We start from the raw sequence: 5,404 nt of genomic DNA on the forward strand, positions 1-5,404 counted from the left end.
AAGACAATGAATTATATTTTAGATATTTTGATTTTTGAAATGTCTATAGAGTATCTAGTTCAAAATGTCCAGCAGACACTTTATCATATATGACTAAAGCTCAGGAGAAAGATTGGTGTTGAATATTGATCTCAAATTGATCTATATATTCAACCCATGGGAGCTGATGAGGTCACCAAATAAGGGAAACAAGAAAGAGAACCCAGGAAGGAAGAAAACATTTGTAGCTTGGGGAGATTTAGTATGTATAATACAACAAAGCAGTCCCTGTCAGACAAGTAGGAGGAAAACCAAGAGAGAAAAGAATCACAAAAAAACAATAGAAGAGAAAATACCCAAGATGAAAATGGGTCAAAGGATATAAGAAGAATAAGTACTGAGAAAAGCCCCTCAGTTTTGTCAATTAAGACTTAATCATTAGTAACTTTGGAGAGTATATTTTCAATAGAATCACTTGATCTGAAATGATATAACAAAAAGATGAGAAATTAATGAGAGAATTGGTAGAGATAAAAGCAATAGGACACCTTTTTCTAGGAATGTGGTTGCTAAAAGGAGCAATAGAGGGCAATGGAAAATTAATGAAAGGGATGGTAGCATCTAGTAAAAGTTTTTTAATGTGAGAGACTTGGAGAGTGTTTATTGGCACTAGGACAGAACCAGTAACTAGAGAATGAAGACTAGAGGAAGAAACAATAAAGGGGCAATTGACTGAAGAAATAAACTAGAGAATAGACTTCCATAGAGAGGGAATGGAATAAAGATCACATGACTTTGGAGGTGTTGTCCTTGGTAAGAAGAAGAACCACTTACCTCAATATCAGAAATACAGAGAAAGAGAGAGTGGTAGAGGGAAGGAGGGGTGATGTCCAGGGGTTCTGGAATGAAGAGAAAAGATCTCATGGTGAATCACCTTTATTTTCTCAGTATAGTATGAGTCTAAGTCTTTAAGAGAGGGTGAGTAGAGAGAGAGGTCTGGGAAGATGGAAGAGGGATAAGAAAATTTAGAATAGACTCTATAGGGAATAGGATGGAGAATCAATTAGAAAAGAGTGAAAGGATTGTCTTTTGTCTCATGCAGGAAAGGTCCAGTTAAAGTTAGCTGTATTCTATAGCATGTGAGCAGGAAGAGATAAACCTCATACACAAAAAATGTTGGTACTATAGGTTTTAATCATACCATTAAATAGAAAAATAAACTGACACTGAGAAATACAATTGACTTGCCAATGGTCACTAGCAAGAGCTACAGCCAGAATTTGAACTAGGTCTGTACATTACAGCACCTCTAAATTTAGTGGAGTCTCATATTCATTTACATTGTTTTAGGGGGCAGAAGAGGGCACAGCCAACCAGAACCAGGAGGAAGAGACAGTACTGGTACAAGTAGGGATGACATCATGCCTGGCTAGAAGGTTAACAATCCTGCTAAGGACCAACAGCAATGCTATCCCACCCATCATAGGTCACTAAGTCTAAAAAAGACATGCCCTGAGGAAGAGAAAGGCTCAGAAGGAACTGTCAAAAATAAAGCTTTTGCTGACCTTTTCACAAGGATTCATCATGGCCAATTCCCCTTAAGTGGTTCTCAATGCCTGAAGCCCTGAGCTGCTCAGCTGACAGGATACACACACATATGCCTTAACCACAATGAACACCCGAAAAATTTGCAGTCCACAAACATCTACAAAGGAGAAGCATCTCAGCATGGAACAATACAGACCCAAAAGGAAAAGACCTTAGGAAGAAACTCTAGACTTCTGTGTCCCTCCAATAAACTCTGCCCAACCCCATACTGATTCTGCAGCAGCCAGAGAGTTACTAGGCTAATACTATTCCCACCATTTAAGAGCTCAATATAGTTCCCCATCCCCCTAATGTTCTCTTTTTGCTTTTGCTACTGCTACACAGTCATCCCTCCACTTGCCCTGCTTTCTCTGCTGTGCTAACAGCATTCCTGCAGGAGAGCTGTCACTCATATTCAGTCCATTTCCCAGAATCCACAAGGGGCTAAACCATGGTGTGCAGGATGGAATGTGTGACCCACATCTTTCTCCTTTGATAGAGGAGAGGTAGCACCAAAATGGCAGTTTCTTTTCATAAGAGTAGAGGAAGGCAGATGCGTGTCATCTGAGTAGAATTCTGTGCCTGTTGCCATCTTTCTTCTGGTCACAAGTTTTCACTAGAAGACAGTCAGCTGGGGAGATTCTGAACCCATAACAGAAACTAAGAAAAGAACTTCCCATGGAATTATCCCATCAGGCCCAGCTACTAACATACCCCTTAGTTGCTCTTTTGTGATTTTCTTTACCCTTGAAATCTGATGTTCCTGGTATGTTCCTTGTAAACTGGTTTCACCTGGTTAAAAATATGTGTGGAAGAGTACACAGTGGAACTTGACCTGATCCCTGCCTTCTCCTCAAACCTAGGTCCCACATGCTCTTTGGGAAGATTCTCCCCAAAATCCTATTAAGTTCCTTTCCTTTCTCTTCTCTGCACTTTAGGAGAAGGGCTTCTTACTGCCTTGCAAGAATCAAAGCAGGATAATTAAAGTTATATAGTTATCTCCCAGGGTTTTTACAATATGGTACAGATTCAGATTGAGGAAAGAGGAGGAAAGGAAGGAAATTTCATTAAGGAAACAACTTCCCAACTTTGTACTTTCTGTTAGCACCTGTTCCAGGTGGAGAACATCATAAAGAATTGGGAATTTCATTACCAAGAAATAGGATGTCCCCTGGCGCACACTAGTAAGACCTAGTAAATAGTATGGCATAAAGGAATTCAATTCAACAAACATTTATTTAATACACACTAAGTGCAAGGTACTGTTCAGTATCTAGGAATCAAAACACCAAGTTTCTAGTACTGGCTTTACCAGGATAGGAAAAGGGTTTTATTTTTATGACAAATACCATTGAAGAAGTGATGCCTAATGATCAAATGTGTGTGTTTTACACATATACACACACACACATACACACATCATAACCAAAAACTGCACTAAGACTTTCAGAGTACCTTGGATGTACATATATATTTTGTTGTTGTTGTTGTTGTTGTTTTTAACTCTTACATTCTATCTTACAATCAATACTAGGTATTGGTTCCAAAGCAGAAAAGCAGTAAGTACTAGGCAACAGGGTTAAGTGACTTGCCCAGGGTCACAGAGGTAGGAAGTATCTAAGGACACATTTGAACCCAGGACCTCCTATCTCCAGGCATAGCTCTTAATCCATTGAGTCACCTCATTGCCTACATATATGTGTGTGTGTGTGTGTGTGTGTGTGATTGTGTGTGTGATTGTGTGTGTGTGTATAAAAATACACATATTCATGCATATACACACAAACACACATCTCATTTTTTAGCACTTGCTGGAGAATCTATTTCCTTTTTTCTCTCCCAGGGTTTCCTTTTATCTTTCTCGGGGGGCGGGGGGGGGGGAAGCAGGGCCATAATGACAGCCCTGACCTGTGGTCAACTGGCTCCTCACAATTTTCTTTGGAAGGAAAATGAGTTCTCCTCCTTCTCATTCAGTCATGGCCAGATTCATTCTAGGAAATCAGAAGTAGCTATGGTAATAAGGACTCTGGAAGGGCAACTAGGTAGCACAGGAAATAGAATGCCAGGCCTGGGGTCAGTTTGATCTCAGACACTTAGCTGTGTGACCCTGGGCAAGTCACAAGCCTAATTACCTACCATTTACCAATCTTCTGTCTTAGAATTAATACTAACTAATACTGAAGACAAAGGTTTTAAAAATAAAATAAAATAAAATAGAGAAGAGGCCTCTGGAGCTCTGGAGAAAAGGGTGATGTCAAAGGGATATTGGGTCTCCAGGAAGGTTGGAGATTAAAGAGCCCTGCTTCATGCTAGCCACTAATCTGATCCATCTGGGAGTTGAGGAATGGAGCACATCAGTGATCTATAGCAGCCTGACACTAGGAGAGCAGCTGGCCCTCTAATCAGATCAGACTCCCCCAGACCATTCCTCTGCCTCTCCCTGCTCATTGATTTTCCCCCCCTATATTTATCCAGACCCCTGCCCAAGCTCTTCAGCCAGCCTAAGTTGATTTAATAAATAGCTTTTGCCAATGGCAGTGGGGTATGAGGATAATTGAGTAGGGAGAAGGTGGGGGCAGGGAAGTCTTGTTAGCATCAAGGCAGAAAGTTGTGGTAGCAGCAGCCATGATCACCAGAATGACCTCCCTGGGTGTTCAGAAAGGCTGGACTAGGGAGCTAAAAGCCCAAGGATGGATTCCCAGAGGGGTCTGGCTGCCTAGTCCTAAGCTAGCCCACTGGGGCTCCAATTCCCCTCACCCCATCCCCGAGTCCAGAAAAGTGAAGGGAGAGCTAAAAAGTCAAATCAGAGAAACAAAAACTCAGAATGTCTATAAACATATAAAAGTACCTCTATGTGTGCATATTTATATGTGCTTATGTGTCTGCATCATCATACCTCATTTGGAGACTAGTTGGTACCCTCGATGGGGAAGGGAATTTCCACAACACATCTGTCTCTGCATGTGTGTATACTCACACTACCTCCTATGACAAGTAGGAAAGGGGAGTGGAAAGGGCTACATTTTGAATTAGAAAACCTGGGTTTCAAATGAATCTCCGTTCAAATCTTGGGTCTGCCACTAGCAACCCATTCCACATTGAGCAAGTCATTCCACTTCATCTAAAAAAATAAGGGAATGGAAATAGGTCTTGATCAATGACACATGTAAAACCCAGTGGAATTGCGTGTCAGTTACAGAAGCGAGGTGGGGGGGTGGGGGGAGAAAGAACATGAATTTGTAAACATGGGAAAATATCCTAAATTAATTAAATAAAATTTTCCAAATTAAAAAGATAAATTTAAAAAAATAAGGAAGTTAGACTAGGTGACTACTAAGGTCTCTTTTAAGGACCCCTAGTCCATGGGTCTATCAACTCATAATTCCAGAAGTTATAGGATAACATAGGCCTTTTGTGATTCAGACCCAATTCAATCTAATCCAATTCAAGAAACTTATATCAAATGGCTACTATATACAAGGCTCTGTCTTGTGTTAGACATTGAGTACACAAAGACTAACTTAAAAATTGTTCCTGCCTTCAAAGAATTTATCTGCGGGGGCATCTAGGTGGTTCACTGGATAAAGAGTCAGGTCTAGAGATAGGAAGTCCTGGCCTCAGACACTTCCTAGTTGTGTGATCCTAGGTAAGTCACTTGACCCCCAAATGCCTAGTCCTTCTGCCTTGGAATCAATACTTAGCAATAGGGTTATTATAAAAGGGTTTATTTTTTTTAAGAGTTTACACACTGCTCCAAGAATAACCAGCCAAATAAACTCTTAGACACAAAGTCTGTATTTTGAGTTCTTTTGATTCAGCTTAAGCTATTCTACCTGAA

Source organism: Monodelphis domestica, chromosome 1 (assembly GCF_027887165.1).
Source record: "Monodelphis domestica isolate mMonDom1 chromosome 1, mMonDom1.pri, whole genome shotgun sequence".
NCBI classification, from domain to species: domain Eukaryota; kingdom Metazoa; phylum Chordata; class Mammalia; order Didelphimorphia; family Didelphidae; genus Monodelphis; species Monodelphis domestica.